Genomic DNA, 17,915 nt, shown 5'->3' with positions numbered 1-17,915 from the left:
CAGCCCAGAAGGCCAATCGTATCCTGGGCTGCATCCAAAGAAGTGTGGCCAGCAGGTCGAGGGAGGTGATTCTGCCCCTCTACTCTGCTCTGGTGAGACCCCACCTGGAGTACTGCATCCAGCTCTGGAGCCCTCAGCATAAGAAAGACACCGACCTGTTGGAGCAGGTCCAGAAGAGGGCCACGAAAATGATCAGGGGGATGGAACACCTCTGCTATGAAGAAAGGCTGAGAGAATTGGGGTTGTTCAGCCTAGAGAAGAGAAGGCTTTGGGGAGACCTTATTGCAGCCTATCAGTACTTAAAGGGGGCTTATAAAAAAGATTGCGGCAAACTTTTTAGCAGGGCCTGTTGTGACAGGACAAGGGGGAATGGCTTTAAACTTAAGGGTGTAGATGTAGACTAGATATAAGGAAGAAGTTTTTTACGCTGAAGGTGGTGAAACACTGGAAGAGGTTGCCCAGAGAGGTGGTGGATGCCCCATCCCTGGAAACATTCAAGGTCAGGCTGGATGGGGCTCTGAGCAACCTGATCTAGTTGAAGATGTCCCTGCTTATTGCAGGGGGATTGGACTAGATGACCTTTAGAGGTCCCTTCCAACCCGAACTATTCTGTGATTCTGTAAGTCCTGCCAGGAGCTGGAGAATCTGTCTCTTGTGTGCTAAAGCTTGGTCTGTGCTGTGCTTGGCCCAGAGTGGGTGAGAATAGCCAGGAGTGGCTCCACATCAAACCCTCAACCTACATTTCTTAATGGATTCATTCTTTCATAAACCACTTCTTAAAAGGTGGTACTCTGTGCAACAGGCTTTGCAGTTATGCTGTGAGTCCATGATTCGCAATAATAACCTCAATACATTCTGAATGTTGTGAAAGGCACTTTGCTTTAGGGAGTCATTGTAAACTTTTTTTGAGGGGCCTTAAAAATTTTTGAACTTTCAAACTAAATTCTTGTGATTGAATATTTATTGTTGAACTCAGCATGAAATATAGAACACAGCCTAAATCCAGGGATGCTCTTGACTTTAGCAGTAAACACTGGCAGCATTTTTAATATATACTGTATTTTAGTGGTGAATGCTTAAAATTCTTCTTGTGTTTTGTGTCCTCAGCTATTTTTCTCTCTACTGTGGTTAGCCCTAGATTCTGCATTGGAATGAGCAACATGCAGAGATCTAAGACTTATGATGAGCTTAGCCTAGACTGGTCTAATACATGTTTTGTAGAAAAGTATAGATATTTTGTGGCAATGCCACAGTTTTTCTCTTTTGCCCTTTAACATGCAGGTCCATCTGCATGTTAAAAAAAAGGGTAAAGACCACAACAGCCAGTGAAATAAGTCTAGCAGATGCAGTACACAAAGAAACCTGTTGCTGGTTCTACTCTATGCTATGCTGCTCTGCAAAGGCCGTCCTCGGCGCAGCCACCAGCACAGCGTGCAGCGTCCTGCTGGCAGGCTGCGTGTGAGGTCAGTAGCTGCGGGTCCAGCGGTGATGCTCTGACACGCCAGGCTCGGTTACGCAAGCCTGCGAGCCCCAGAGGCAAAGCTGCCCTGGGGCATGAGCCTACAGAGACCATCTGCTTGGGTCCCTTCCACACTGGATCGATGCACTGGATTGACTCTGTCTGTGCAAAAAAGCGTGTGAGAGGCTGAAGGCGCATCCCAGCTCCGCTGGGAGGTCCACGGTGCGGCAGACGGGCTTTGCTTTTGCGGGAGCCTTTTCGTTACTGACTGCAGACACCTGTTTGGTCACAGCCTCCATTATGGACCTTTCGTACGTAGGAAGAATGGCTGCCTCTTTCACTTGCGCTTGCAAGACTTTAACAGGACTCAACTCTCACCTAGTGAGAACCCACCTGCCCAAGATCACCAATTTCAGACCGTTCCGTCATTGGAAAATTGTTCATTCTCATGGATAAGTCAGAATTAATGTTCTGTGGTGGTAGGAATATGGTTCAGTACAGGGTCAGTGGTGCTGACTGATAGCCTAAGGCTACAGGCCTTGACCTAGGGTCCAGCCTGCGGGGGCTAGTACAGTTTCCAAGGCACAGTTGTTAATTTCTCATATACTCTGGGGTATTATCAAGAAATAAAAATATACAGGACTTAGACAAATCCAAAAATCCACAAAATGCCTTTTGTACCATTTGACAAAATCATATAAATGTTTCTTTCATGTAAAATATCCTTGGTGTTTTGCTGATTCCAAAGAGAAATGCATTCGAAGTGGTAACTGCAGTAACTAGTAAATAGAATTATAACTGCTTACTGAAAGAAAAAACACACTGTAATGATATAAAGGCAGAGCTGGTACAAAAAATAGTCTTTGTTAGAGGCAAAATGAGACAGATGTGAAACATTATGCTAGTATTTCCTCAAGGGTAGCACTTAAGTAGTTCTTTGCTTACAGAAATGTATCACAGAAGGTTTGTATCAAAGTAACATTAGGCCAAGTTATTTGTGTAAGAGGAGATAACTATCTCTTTTTGGAATTTCACAGATAGGCTTATCAGATATGAGAAATATGGTACAGAAGTAATGAGAGCCTTCAAAAGACGCTCTTTGTCCCTGGGCCTTTCTCTGGACAACATATTGTCCTGAGGGGACACTGAAACAACAGTTGTCTGTATTAAGTGAAAAAGCAAATATGTTCAAATTACGGTATTAAAGAAGGTGCACGGATCACGGTAGTGTGCCTTGTGACCAGCACGTTACAAAGGGTAATGAACCAACATCTGAAAGCTCCATGTTTCACAGTGCAGGATGACGACGTTAAGGTGCTTTCCAACACTCCAGACTTTGCCATAGTGTCGTGTAGCCTTTGGCTGCATGCGTGCACTATGCATGGGCCCCTTACTCTTGCTGGCGTGACTCTATACCTGGGTTTCCTTTGCATTAAAGCTGCAGCACAAGTGGGAGGATGTCTGCATCTCCTCCTGAAGTGGCAACCAAATGTGGCTGGTGTCTTAGATGCTCTTCAGGAGTCCTACAGGGACCGGTGTCCTCACACAGTGCCTGGTCCGTAACACATTGAAGTCAGTGAGTGGCCTTTGAATAAACAGCTGGTGGTACAGCTGCTGTCCTGAAGCACTGCGTGCTGCTGAAACGCACGGCTTATCCTCTGCGCAGGAAATGGGGGGAAGGTGCCATCGGCCCCTGGAGAACTGGGGGAGTTCCTGGGAAGGGTCCCGTCTCCAGGAGGAGGTTGACAGCTGCAGGGTCACAAAGGGCTGGCAGCACAGGAGCACGGGAACCACAAAGCCGTGGGGTCTCCAAAGCCTCTCTGTTCTCTCTCCTGATCTGGGCATATTGTGGATTCTGTGGGTCCTTGGGCCAGCCATACAGGAGGACTCCGTTCTCAGTTCTGCTTTCCTCTGCACCTGAGGCAAAGTGGAAAGTGGAAACCAAAGTGGTGCCTGGGGGGAATTGAGGGATCCAGCTTTCCAGCAGTGAAAGGAAGTTAAGGAAAATGTTTCTGTTCCTCCAGCTTGCACTTTGAGCAAGTGTCGGAAAGAAAAGGGGCAAGTAAAGCATGCTGCATTGCACCAGGCCCATTTTCAGATGAACACTAGCCATGAAAATGATTGTTATTTAAAGAACTGTGCGAAGTTGAACTGGTTTAGCTGTAGACATGTTTTGTAAATTGATTCCACTAAGCTGGTTCAAAATCCACATCAAATCTTGCCCTGAGTTAATATGGAGCTGTCTTGGGAATATCAGATTATGCTCACTGAGAATAACTTTAAGCTAAAATCATGACCTGATCTAAATATGTCTATGCTAGGCTTTATGCCAATTGAATAGTTAGTTTTAGTTTAAGAATCAATGAGTGGTACAACTTATGGCCAAAGGCTATGATCTGTCTGTCTGTGGGCAGAGAGAGATATTATGTTTTGATCTAACGAAGTCTGATGATTTCCATCAATGAATCTGAGATACAAAAAAAAGCCACCAAAGAACTCTCCAGAACAGTGACCTCTCTCAAAAATGGCGTCCCAAAAAATCCTGTTGGGATTTCTATCCCAAAGGGTTCCAGCTCTTTCCAGCTATGTTGTTTTGTTTTTAATACTGTCCTGTGACATCCAAGTGTTTTAACAGTGAAAGTATCAGCTGGGTAAAACACCTGCTTTTATTTCTGAGCAAGAAATCAGTGGGCAAGAAGGCAGGACTGGATTTCAGAGGAATGAAAAGGCCCTCAGAGACTGACAGAGCTGTCTTGGAGGTAAAGAAGAAGTCGTGATATCTTGGAGATACCACAGAAGAAGCCAGAGGGTGCCCATAACTTTCCAAAACTCGGTGTGTTTGCATTTGTCCCACTGTCACAACTCAAGGCTATAAGGAGAGCTGAAGTGTGTTTGCAGGGGAGTCTTGGGAGAGAATGACTTATATCAGGTCTTCAGACTGCACAGTAATTAAACTGTAACAGTAAAGAAGTTTACTGTTTAGTAAACAAATAAAAAAAATCTGTAAAGAAATAGTAGCTATTTCTTTCCTTTTAGCAGACATGTATCTTTAGGTTAAGCCACTGCTTTGGCATCCAAAAAAAGCTTTCCAGCAATCTCACTTAGGTAGCATGGATAATCTTTCTGCGTCTGCTCCCTTATATAAAACAGAGACAAACTTTCCTTCTACTAAGCAGACTTGTTTGGGTCAAGGACCACCTCTGAGGGTACAAAAATCACACCCAGCACCATAAAGGCCTGATCTCAGTTCAGCTCTGTGAGTGCTGCTGCAGTACAAATAACACGAACATCCAACCATGCTGGCAGTGCAATACTCGCTGACACAGAGTGCAAAGGGAGGCCGTTTACCTGACTTCAGAGCCTGATTTTGAGTGTTTCTATGAAGGACATTCTCAGAAGCCAAGGAGAAACCTCATGCTCCAAAAGCACCTATTAATATGTAATAATAAAATTATTTCTTCTTTTTAAATTTTAATGCAAAAGAATACACATTTTATACATTAATGCAAATGTGTAAAAAGTGCTAGACTGTAAGTACCAATCCATGATTCTATTAGGCTTCAAAACAGAAATGCTCTGAGTTTTCCTTTAATTTCTATTCGAAGTCTTTTCTGAATTCTATAGAAGTTTCCCATAAAAGGGCTTTGTTTTCAGCTGTAGTGCCTGGTTTTCCCCGAGAGCGCAGCGAAGGGGATGGTTAGGTATGCCGTCATACTGAGTTGGTCATGTTAGCAAATTCTTTTCTAAAAAGAGGTGTCAGATTGTTCAGCCAGCTGAAGTAATCCAGTTGGCAGGAGAGTGACTTAATTCAATAAGCAGAATTTTTAAAACACTGTGGTTCTTTGTTTAACAGCCAGATTCTACAAAATTAGCTCCAGCTCTGAAATAATTTCTCTCCCCACCCTCCCCGTATTATCCCTCTTCCATCCTGCATGTCACTACCTCTCCTCACTGTCTTGTTTTTTCTGGTACCGATTCGCACTGGAGTCGTTCTGCACATCCCCTGTGGCGATCTGCTCAGCCCAGGGTCAAGCCAAGGCACCTACGCTCTCGATTTAAGCTCAGGGAGCGAGGCAGCTGAAAAGGACGCAAGCATCTCGGTGTCCGGTACTCCTATCCCACTGTGTGTGCCCCGTGCAGTAATTCGCTTCTCTCTGAAGGGAGTGCCAGGTGTCTAAAATAAATCCTTAGCGGGAATGCGTGACTCGTGCAGGCAGATGACAGGGGTCCATCTAAATCTATCTATAGACACAGTCGGGCCCATGTCCCTTCAGCGCTGGGAAGGAAGAGCTTACACCCACAGCGCCCTGATGGATTTTACACAGGGGAACTTTTGTAAAGGGTTGAGATCCATTACCACGAACAAGGAGCATGCTTCGACCTGCTGTTGCTGTCATGCTGTGAGCACCAGCAACCAGCAAACCCAGTGGAATTTAAAAACACTCAGGACCTCCAAATACCTTTGCAAGGGAAGTGCTGTAGTCCTAAGCCTGCTATACTGCTGTTCCTCACTCCCAGGAAAATGTCTTGTTCTCTTATTTTTTTCTGATCTCTTTTTTTCTTTTCTTGTCTATTGAGGTGGATGAGAACACGAGTTACCTACCTGCTGCTGCTGGCAGTTACTGGTAGGGTTAGGGTGGCTCCACCACTGCTCAGAGATGCTTCTTAACCTCTTCTCTCTCTTTTTTTTTTTTTTTTTGTCTTTCCAGAGTGCTGTTTGTTTGTGCACTGACCAGGTTCGAGGTTGTGCTTTTCATATTGCCAGCAGCCCTGGGGCTTTTTTCCAAAGACATTTCTTCCCTTCTCCTTGCCTATGCTCCTCTTCATACCTTTCCTGCTTTGAGAAAAGCATCAATGTTGGTTAGTGGTTTCCTCTTTAGTGGGGAATTCACTTTGATCTGTATTATTTGAAACCATGCAAAGTTTTCTCCAAAGCATGTCCTGCAGGGAAAGGGCTCTGAGACTACTAATCAGAGCTGGCAAGGCCTGAATCTCCTGGGCATTTTCCCTCCACAGTGCTCTGCTGGCTTTCCTTTCCTGCAGTGTGCGTCCAGCAGCAACATCTGGGAGGATAAGAGATGGTGAGGGAAGGTAGTATACAAAATCCCATTCCATACTGGCCGTCCCTGCATGGCAGGCAGCTCCCTGGGGGCCAGCAGCTGCCTGCTCCTGGTCTTCAGTGCAAACCTGCCCACAAGATGCTGTTGGAGGAGCATCCCAGGACAGCACTGGGGAAGGTGGGGGAACAACACAGACCTCTGCGCTGTCTGGGAGGGGAGATGGCTCCAGGACCGCTCTCACAGTTGTTCCTCCTCTGAATTCACCTCTTTTTCTTGCTCTCCCCACCCCAGTGGAAAGCAGAAAGGGATCAGGACAAACAGAAGGAAATCTTCCTGGCACTGCCTGCACTCTCAAGGATGGCAGAGGAGAGTGGCATGCACATTGCCACTGTGTCTGAGTTCACAAACCAGGAAAGCTGGAGGAAATGAAAAATGTTCTGCCCAGATCAGGTTCCATCTGAGGAGAACTGGAGGAAGCAGGGTGGATGGTCAGGCCCAGGGCAGGAGTGGTCCAGCAGCAACACACAGAGCCAGAGCGAAGCACCCTGTGTCCTGCGACAGCCTTGATCCCTTCTCCCGGTGCACCTGAGCTGCTCCGTTGTTTCAGGGAGGAGGCAGCCAGCCAGGCTCAGTCCCTTCAGAAGGAAAGCACCTCAAGGTGGTCCTGTGGACTTTTGTTCAGATTGATGAATAATGCAAGCTAAAGCTCCTGAAGGTCATATTAATGGAAAACACCAATTAATATCACTGGTTTAGCCCATGTTTCAAATCACGTAGAGATCAGATGTTCAGAAATAACACTGGCTTACAATGATAAGTATATGACTGTCTTACTTATGTGGTGCCAATTTTTACTACCCTTTTTACTGAGTGAGCTGTTTTCCTGGCTGAATATGGTACTGTTGGCTGTGAGTACAGCAGAGAGCCTGGCCGATGGAGGACAGAGGTGCGCAGCGAGTATTGCTCCTGTCTCAGTCTGGCAACGGTGCAGTTATGATTTGTCTGTCATTCACAAATCCTTTGCTTTCTTTTTCAAATGTACCTTCGTAATCTTAAATAAGCACAGCTGCGACTGAAATTCTAGGCAAAATTGCACTACAAATGTTACCCCTTTCCTTCTTTTCTACTACCACTGTTTGATTTATCATTTGCTTTCCGTTTCAGGTCTGCTGTTTTCTGGTTGGAGTATTTTTCATAGTCTGCATTATAAGAAAACCCACACATGAAGAAAGGGAGAAAGAAGTAAATGGAAAACAAACTACAGTCATGGCCATTAATTCTTCTGGGGAAAAGACGCCCCGACTTCTTCAAGCGTCCAGACCTGCTGCAGAATATGCGAGGTAAAAATAGAAAGCAGAGTACTAAAACAAAGAGGGAATAAAGATTAACACGGGGGACTTGGTGGCCTAAATATAGACAATTCTGCCCCTCTCCAGTGACTTAGAGTAACGGAGAATATTCTGCAGCCAGCGCAATTTGTCCAATACCCAAAATATAACACAGAGATCTGAGAGTAAGGATTGCAGCTAGAAAATGTGACATTCTCTTTGGCACAGCTGTCATACTATACTAAGCCAGTTACTTCCCTTTAATCCTAATTAATACTCTCTCTTTCCACTCTGAGCCAGGTTCTCTGGTCAGCAGTAATTCCAAGGGGTCTGCTGCTGCTCTCCCCGCAGGAGCCCTCTGCCTTCAGGCAGCCTGTTCCTTTGTGCTCCTTCCATGAAGGAGCAGCTGAAATCATGAATGAAACGTTACTGATACTAAAGAGAACTCCTGGCATCCGCCCCAGCAGAAGAAATCAATGTATCATTCATTAAATATATCCATACTTACACAGGGAACACATGCTTGCTAGATGGTGCCAGTTCAGGGTTGCCATCAGAGGGAGAGGTCCGCCCCTGCTAAATGCAGACTCCTGCCCTGCCTGCCAAAACCATCCCAGCCCCTGGGTTGCCCCGAGGGTTCGCGCTCGTCTCCCAGTGCAGCCTGGGAGAGACACCACCGGACCTCTTCCAGCTTGGGCTGCATTTCGACCCCAAACCGCTAAGTAATGTACAAAATAAATATATTTTGTGGGAGGGAGGGATACAGGCTGAGATCTAGTGTCTAGGTGCCATGCTCTTTTAGGTAGTGCCGATACTCACAGATATTATTTTATTCCCTGCATTTTTTAAATCATGGGATTTACTACAGTTTGCGAATACACACAGTAACCAAGTTATTAAAGGTAACTGATTTTAACTGTGAATGACAATGTGTCATTCACAAATGCTACATATATGTTATATAAGCATTGCAAATGTTATACCATATATTTAGAGTTCTAGACTGCTATTAATGCGGACAAGCAACATGTTTGTAGTCTGAGAATACTGTAATGGTTTGGTCTCTATTTTTTTCTAATTACAGAATTTCATATTTACTCAAAAGAGATCTCCATGTGCATGTTACGAAATATTTCATACCAAACACAAGCACAAGATAAATGTAGTTGGACTGGATCTTGACTTGCATCAAGAAATCAAAGCAGGCATGAAGGGAAGAGAGTACGGTACGTCAAACAACAATTTTTTAACCATGCAGAGAGTACTGATTAAAAGATGTTGTGTTTGCACTTCAGTAGAGAAAACTGTGGGTGTGTGCATGTGATGGACAGTTATAATATTAGAAATAATTAGGATTAACACGCTTCTTATTTCTTAAAGAACATGTATTTCTGTGGAATGGTACAAGTGCATGATAATTCTGTGAGTGACACTGAGCAGTATGCGGTGCACGGCTGGGTGATTTCTTCTGCCCACAGCTTGTAGCCATACCCAAGCAGGGCACTGTTCATGGCTGGCAAGCGTGCTGCATCGTGTGTTACTGTCACTTGGGGGACGCTCCGCCTCACACAAACCTAGCTCAGCCAGGGTTTTCCCATCCCACTCACTGCAGGAGAGGGCTGGTGATTCTTCCCGCAGCTGCGAAAAGGTGCTGTGCAGCCTGCAAACGTCCGTTCTGCCTGTACTCCCTGCCAGAGTCAGGCAGCAAAAGCAAGGGAAGAAGGGAAGCTGGCTGCAGCAGTGTGTGGCAAGCCGAATGTCAATGACAAATGAGGAGCGTCCGGTTTAGTGAGCGTTCCGCAAGCTGCCCCCCTACTACCAACAGCTGAATATCAACAGCAGAATACTCCCCCAGCCCAGGAGCACTCAGTCCCTTTCCCGTTGACAAAAATACCCTGAAAACATCTCATTCTGTCTCAGGCTCTCTCATCTGCAGCCCCTTCATGGAGCCCAGCAGTTATAGCTCATCCACCATCTCTTTTGGCACCCGAGGATCTTCCCAGCCCACGCAAGCTGCACAGCTTCGTGGCTGGTAGGTTTTGTGCAGCACCAACGTGTCTTACTGTGACTATTGCTGGGGTAAGATGGGTCAACCTTATGTTGGTATCTGTGGCATTATGCAAATTTTTGTGTCTATGAAAGTTACCTAATTAAGTCATGTTCCTTAAAAGTCTCAAATGGGATTTCTCACATTGTCTTTGAGCTGATGCTCACTGCTGTAACCAGCACATGTCCAGGGAGCAGCTTAGCTGCGTGCACTGCCAAGCAGCCCAGCTGATGGCTGCAGTGCAAAACGAGCACGGGGGAGGCACAGCTCCGAATGCCGCGAATCCCAGTGTCTGCGCCTGCTGTGGAGGCATTTGAGGAGGACCTTCTCTCAGGAGACCACGCTTTACTGGGTGAGCAGGAGGACCCGTCTCCACTTCAGCTGTCAGCCAAGGAGCAGCAAATCAGTAGGTTGAATAACAAACCCAAAACTAGGGTTTTTCTGCTCAAGAGTTCTAGAAGAACGTGAAACCGGCACTGCTCAGCTAACTGTGTGGATCTCACTGTGTGGATCTCACTGTGTAAGTCAGCACTGATGGCTGAGAAATGGAAGACAGCAGTAGCTAAGCCTTTTAAAAGGCTTCAGAGGTAATCCATTGATCTGCTAATTTATGTCAAGCTTTTTTAGCAAACAACCTCTTGGGAACTGCATTTGTATAATTATTGTTTCTGTTCCTTTATGGTCTGCAAAATGTTGGGAATAGCAAATACTTTCCAGAAGGCTGGAAACGTTTCTGAGGTCTGATGCCTCTACTGGAAATCTTTGAAATAGTCTGCAAGAATGTGGTTAAAGTGATACAGTCAGCCCCGAGTACTTCAGTTGCCTTCCCCTGAGGAGCTGATAATGACAGCTATTGGAGACACTGTTGGGCTGGATGAACCTCAGACAAATTTTATGTCCCTATGTCTTCTACAGCGTCTAAAGCCTGAGGCAGTCTGTGTTCTCCAGAAGAGCTCAATACAGAGGAGTCACTTTCATCATCTTGATTTGTGCAACATTTTCTTAGTAGAGGTGCAGATTCTTGCGCAATAACAACAGCTTGCAAAAGTTACTTTTTGTGGAAGCTCTAGAAATAATCAACAGATCTCAGTAGTCCAGGGCCATAGGCAGGAGGAGGAAGGAGCAGTGCACTGCTTCACTTTATCTTGATTTGCTCTTATTTAGTACATGCCCCCAAAGGACATCCTTGAGCTTTTCAAGTCATTTTGCCTCTGACAGCTGCTCCAAAAGCAACAAATATGTCTAGCAAGCATCCAAATGCCCTGCAAACCAATAAGTTTTATCTTCAACCCAGATCTGGAGCAACGGTAGTGAACAAATGCTGTTTTTCTAGATTTGATCAGGTGTGTGGCAGATGACTACTTTGCCCAGTGCGGCTGGTAAGATGCCTTAATAACTCTGCACCCAGGAAGAGCAGCAACAATAGATTTGGATGACAACAAGTAACTTTTGTCTAGCACTTAGCCACATAGATACGTAGCCAGCATTAGTAATCTGGAATACACAGAAAGCCTCGTGAAGCTTCACAGGAGAGCTGTTGATGTTGCTTGTTCTTCCGAGGTCCCTCAGCAGCATCCCCAAAGAAAACACAGTGAAACAAGTAGTTTAATTCTCAGGCAATAGCATGTTGCCACTGAAGAGCAGATTTCTTCCAGCCTTGAATCTGCTCTTTCATTTTCTCTCTCTAAGCCAACAGTATCTATCACCTTGCCGTGCGGGACTTTTTCCCAGCATGCAGTTAACTCCCATTGTTCCCTGGAAGCACATGCCTGCAGGGACTTCATCACTCCGATCTCTATCAGTCGTTGTTGGACACCGCATTCCTTTAGGATAAAGCTTTAGAGGTGCTTTTGTGGGATCCATCGATAAGGCAAACAGCTCTGACAGCCCCAAGAGCCCAGCAGCGCTCAGCCTAACCCAGACGCGCTGTGCTGAGGCAGTGACTGCTTTCCTTTTCTTTACTAGCTTGTGAGGGCAGTTTGCAGCTTCTTTTTTGTTAATTCTTGCAAAAGCTCTCCTTCCTCTCCCGAGCAGAATGGCACAGGAGTTTGAGCCAAATCTTTAAATTGGGTACGGAGTTTTTCTGGCATTTATGTATTTTAAACACAGTTTTAACTCTCTGGCTGGAGCGGACCACCACATTGGGGACAGCGAGTCCGAAGCAGTGACTGGGGCTGAGTGGGGCAAGGCTTTCCTCCCCAGGAGGACATGGACCCCCATGGCAGCAGACACGGCGGAGGTGGGAGGCTTGCCTGTCGCCTTTCTGGAGGAGCGGCAGGGAGGATGAGGTGGACAGTCCCACGTCCCCCACCCAGAGCCCACCGAGGGCGGAGCCCATGGGGAAGAAGGATTTGTGCCCAGTTATGGTCCAGTGCGCAATGGAAAGTGGAGCTCAGCTCTCAGCGAGTGCTGCCTGGTGCAGGGCACACAGCTCGGCTCTTCTGTTCTTGGGTGACCTGCAGCAGCCAAAGCGCTCCCCTATGCAGCTGTACTGGGGATTAGCAGTAAATGCACTTGCATTACATTTAAATTACTTTCTCAAATATATTTGTCAGTATTCATGTTTTCCTTAATTAAAATGAGCCCATTTCAGCATATGCCTGCCCATTCACGTGCATCTCTACACATATATCTGACCAGGACCGCCACCATATTTGGGTCTGTATAACGATTGTTGTCCTGAGTCTGGAAAGGCTTTGCACGTTCACAGTTATGTGCAAGAAAGGAATCCTGTGCAGTGCAAACTCTGCATAACCTTTGTAGCGTCTGGAGCAACAGTAAAGAATTTGGGATTGGGAACTCACCGCATTGTTACTTATTGGTATTGCATTCCGAAGAGGACAAATCAGGGCCTTGTTGTGCTAGATTCTGCAGTTTAAAAAAGCCTTTGCTTTGATGAATTTGCTGCCTAAGTGGCATTGTTCTGTTCTCGATTACAAATTGTTTTTCAGAAAACAAGTCCAGTTTATTAAATTAAAATCTCTCCTAAAATAGAAAATTTATTTAGCAAAGTTCCTCTGCTTCCATTCATGGTATAAAACCAATTTATTTACTCCTGTAGTTGAAATTTCACATATTAAAGAAGAACATAAAGTTTCTTTAATTTTGTTTGATGTTCTTTGTATAGTTTTGTATGAAAGTTGGGATTATGTGACCATCTTGCGGCTGTAACACTTGTCAGTTCATTTAAATCAATGTTTTAATTTGTTATTTATAATTATCACAAAGTTTATTGGGTTTAGTGGTAATACCCAAATTCATAATGCCTGGAAGGAAAAGCTGCAGTGTGAACTCACCTGTAACAGTCGACATTGGAGACAGCACACAGAAAGCAACCACAGATTGCCAGGTTCACGAGCACTCCTGTTTGTCTGTCTGTGTGTCTGTGTGTCTGTCTGTGTGTCTCAGAGATGATTTTTAGATTGTTTTTCATATCATGATGCAAACATAAAGTAAACCTTTTTTTGCAAAAGCTTGGAAGTGACTTAGAAGTGTAAGAATGTATTGGGAAGCGTATTTGAAAATCTCAGCCGTTCTCAGGGCAACAGTGAATAATACAAATTTTGCACAGGCAGGTGACTTGTGAAGGTGGGAGTCTTGGAAAGAAAATGTAGAAGGAAATCATGCAGGGATATGGGGCAGGCAGATTCACAGGGCCAGTGAGTTAGAGACTTTTACAAAGCCACCTTGTTCTTTTCCCGGTTTCAGTGGGCTTTCATTTAACAAAGAAAGTAGCTGGAAAAATTACCCAGAAACATTTGACCTTCAAAAAGGCCTCTAAGGCACAATTACCTGATGTTCACTCAACTGGTTCATGTGGTTCCCACTCTAAATTACTTTCTGGGTTCACCCATGTGTGAAAAGGGGTCTGATTATATGGAGGAGGGCAAATGAGAAAAGAAACTTCAGGAAGGAGAGAAATACACCAGGGAATTTTACTGGTTGTGTTTGCTTCAAGGGAAGGAAAGGGCAAACAAATGTAGCCAACTCAAAGTAGCTTTTTGGCTTTGAACTTCAAAATAAAGTAACGTAGGAGAGATGTGGGGTATCAGTAGCACTGGATATAAGCTGTTTCATAGAGTTAGGTAGGAATTGTAGAATACATTGTACTTAGCTTTCTTAGCCAGATGGCAAATTCTTTTTTTTCCTCGAGTATAACAAAAATCCTGTTTTCCCCCCATGTCTTTTCTTTCCTTCTGCCCTTGGTTGCCCTGCACACAGGAGATCGCTTGGCTGTCCAGCCACCAGTGTTCACGCCAGGGTCCAGCCATGCCCTTTCCGCGGAGTTTCAGCTCTTTCCACTGCATGCTCCTGACACTGGAAGAAAGCAAGTGAGTTATCTAGGGCTGCAATCTCTATTAGGCTTTAGGAAAAATACTTTTTTAAGGAAATAAATTCCATGGTTGGCACAAAAGTGCCTCTGTCACGCAGACTTTTCAGTGCAAGGTATAACCAGGTGCACATAAAAGTATGACTTCAATAGTTTAGTATTGGCCAAGACACAAAGCAGCATTTTACCTGCTGCCCCTCTGCTCTGAACTGCCAGCACAATTGCATGGGTGCGCAGAGAGACGGGCCTTTGTATGGTGTGAAAACAGCAACACCTGAAAACTTGAAGACTTCTTGAAACTGGGGAATTGGATTTCCATCTTTGATGAGAGAGCACAGTGTGCAATAGGAAGTACATTTGTATGGAAGCAAATTATTTTAAATAATCTCGGAACTTAAAGACTTTCATGAATAAAAGCAAGTAGTCAGTACCCCTTCCGTCTGCATTATCTAACAAAAGGAACAAATTCTCTGAGACAGGGTAGAAAGACAAGCGCATCATTGTGATAATTGTACCACTGAAGCAGTTTTTAATTATTTGACCAAGTATCTTTGTGAAAAAATTTTTTTTTTTATTTCACATTTGAGATAGTGGCTTGAAAATTGAAACTCTAAATCCAGACGGGTAGCAATCAGAATTTTGGAGTAGTACAGTCTTTCAATCTTGCTTTATAAAATAGCAGTAACCTCCCGTATCCATGGGGCATCATAGCCTGTTCTTTCTGAGAAGTCCTTTGAAGACAGGTTTTGACTGTGGCCCACTGCAGTCCACAGCGTGTATCTGATTTATGGTTGAAATAAAACCTTTCTCTTTGGGAATTTTGACCATGACTTACTAAGGATGAGTGGGCTCATACTCCAAGGCATGGCATTGGCACCTGGAACTGCAGATAGGTGTCTAAATCCCAGATCAAATGTGAAGGTGCCTCCTGAGCCTAGCGCCTGCCAGCGCAGCTCCTGCGGCAGCCCGGCAAACACCAGGGTGTATGGTTGTGCTACGGCACGCCCTGCATCGCCCAGCCCTGTTCCTGCTGGGACTCACACTCCTGGCTCTTCTCTGCATCTCGCTGCTGGGCCAAGACCCTCGATGTTCCTGGGGCGAGACCCCGTGGCAGTGCCCCTCCCAGCAACGCTGTGGCGCTCGGTGGAGCACCTCCAGCCAGAGGCTGTGTGCTGCGCAGCCACACACCTTAGCACTGAGGCACGACAGGAGTGAGCAAGATGTGGGGCTCGAGGCCGTTCAGGCAGAGGCTTAATTGGAACCCTGCTTGCCGGTGACGAGCTCTCTTTAACCAGTGGGTCACTGGGCGAAAGGAGGTTGCCTGTACGCTGAGGCACCCATCTCCAGGAGGCAGTTCATGGCTGTGAATGATGCCTGCAGGGGAAGCAGGAGTCGGTGGTGGCAGGTGGGCAGAGACACGGTGAACTGTGGAGCAGATACCTGAGCACAACTATCCCGAGAGGCTGGAACTATTGCACCTTTCTTGTTGACATGAGATTGTTCCACTTGGCGCTACATGGGGTCAAAATGCCAAGTTTAAATTTGGATCTAAAGCGTTAGACTCGAGTTTCCACAGAATTTTGGGACTTAGGAAATGTTCTGCTGTTTTTCAGCACGAGCTCATGAACTTGGAATAAAATTGTCCTTTGGGGAAAAAACAGAACAGATGAAAAATAAGTGCTCATGTAAGATCTGAAGGCTGAGGCAGTCTCAGAGCAGTGGTCTTTCATCTGTGTTTGTTTTCCATCAAATGCAGGAGCAACTCTGAGCAGGATTTGCCTCAGTTTAGGGAGGCAGAAAAAAAATCATAATACGTTGTAAATAAAAGAACCCTGAATAAGATTTTTCAAAAAGCCATTTCTTTTCCTAGATGAGACATCCAGATCAAAAGCGAATGGTGATTCAGGAGAGCGCTCAAGCACATGGTTACAACAACAGCTCCCAGATTCCTTCTGACAGCAGCCCCACTGGAAGGCCAGTTTAGTTTCAGCTCATAGCAGCATAAATATGGGATGATGTGGAGTTCGTCTGGCTTGTTCCTCCTCCTTTTGGAGGCTGAACAACGCGTACATGTCCGTGCTCCTGAATTCATGCCCGTTCTGGAAATTTGTTTGCCTGATCCTTAAATTTATGTGTTCATCTTGGTCTACACAAAGTGCACCAAGTTCTGCCAAGCCCACGGCAGTTAGCTGTAAGCCCCAGATGGATGCCTCAACTTACTGGAGAGATTGCGTGGAAGTTTTCTGCCTTCCTGCAATGCCTGCTGCTTGTTAAGAGCTGATCCCAAAAAGGAGCTGACATAAGGGCACCGAGGAGCGTGGCTTTACGGAAATGCACTCCCTGCAATTCTGACTGAAAGGGTATGTGCTGAGTAGTTAAACTACAGCAGAGAGACTGAAATATTTGAGAGGTTTCTACTGGAGCCTGCTTTTAACTATCTGTAGCCCTGTTTGGAAAAGGGCTGTAGTTAGTATATGCTTTTAGCTTGAATTTGCACTTCTTCAGTCTGGGAGGAAGAATGGAAGAAATGTTCTGAGAGCAAATTCCATGTACGTCTTCTGCCATCTGCTAATAGCATGTGTGAGCAGCTCTGCTGCCAGAAACCGAGGAACAAAGATAACATCGTTGTGGAGAAAATTGCAGTGCTCTGAAAATGAGACTCTTATTCCAGATGACTTGATAGCTCAGCACCCACTGGGGCTGAGTCTGGGGCCAAGTTCTGCTCACCAGCACTTACACGGACCCAGGATAACGTCGCTCAAAGTAGCGTGAGCCCTTACAGGGGCAACGTTGTTCCTGCTGAGCCTAAAGAGCAAGTAAGTTTTATAAAACATTTAGTACGATGGCCTTGTTGGAATCCCAGAGGTGAAATTATTTAGGGCGGGAGGAAGGACAAAAGCTGAAGAGCTTCACCAGTGAAACCATATGCAGGCAACTTGCAGAAAAAAAATGTGGGGAGTCCAGACAGCAGTGAAACACCAAGGAAACTGTCAAAGTTTGTGTCAAGTCTCATTTGTGCGATGCACGTGTCAGTGCACCCTTTAATACTGCAACAGTGACGGGATCCGAGCTGCCCCAGTCCCAAAGCACGAGTCCTTGTGGGAGCGGTCAGAGCCACGCGCCTGCAGCCAGCAGCGTGCCAGGCTGCCTCCCTCCTGCTGTGCAGCGGGTACGCAGGGCAAGGGATAACTGTGAAAAATGAGATTCACAGGTGTGATTTCTGAGCTCTAACGCAGTCTCTCTTTTCACTGTGCGGCTGGCACGATAAAGTCAACAACACACAGAGAAATTCTACGCAGTACCATTCTTCAAACCCCTCTGTTGTGCACTGGTTTGCAATGGCTGGGTAACAGATGAGACTGGTTATCAGGAAGGAAAACGATGAAACATAAATTGTGCAAGACATGCAGGTAACATGGCAAAAAAGCTCTAAAAATGATGACAGGATTTTTGTTTGTTTGATACAGCCTGTTAGAAAAGACCCTGGTAAATAGCACTGTCTGTAATTCTGCTTGCAGTCAGCTGAGCTTCATCCTCCTCCAGGACTTAGCCTGTATTTCAGAAAAATGTTATTAGTAGATCTCAGAAGTGTTTAAATTTCAGTGTGGAGCTGGATACAAGGACTGTCTGCTTGCTCTGACAGTCCTCTCAAAGGCAGAACAATGAGGAAAAAGATCTGCATTTTGCCTTA

At 45.5% G+C, this 17,915-nt stretch overlaps 1 long non-coding RNA gene across 3 annotated transcripts in view; it reads left to right on the top strand.

The window, feature by feature from the left end:
• The window catches only part of LOC103925279, a 66,367-nt gene that overhangs the window by 39,621 nt on the left and 8,831 nt on the right, over positions 1–17,915 (top strand). Inside the window, exons 3-5 of one of the 3 annotated variants that reach the window (XR_664027.1) lie at positions 7,684–7,859; positions 8,932–9,073; positions 12,004–12,994. This is a non-coding gene — a long non-coding RNA (uncharacterized LOC103925279). Of the gene's footprint in view, positions 1–7,683; positions 7,860–8,931; positions 9,074–9,767; positions 9,896–12,003; positions 12,995–17,915 lie in introns of those variants that run through there. The other 2 variants (XR_664028.1, XR_664029.1) reach the window with 2 other exon arrangements.

The sequence above is a fragment of the Pygoscelis adeliae genome, unplaced genomic scaffold (genome assembly GCF_000699105.1).
Source record: "Pygoscelis adeliae isolate BGI_AS28 unplaced genomic scaffold, ASM69910v1 Scaffold241, whole genome shotgun sequence".
Classification (NCBI taxonomy): Eukaryota; Metazoa; Chordata; class Aves; order Sphenisciformes; family Spheniscidae; genus Pygoscelis; species Pygoscelis adeliae.
The sequence above is the reverse complement of the archived record's forward strand: the minus strand, read 5'-3'. Positions and strand labels throughout refer to the sequence as shown.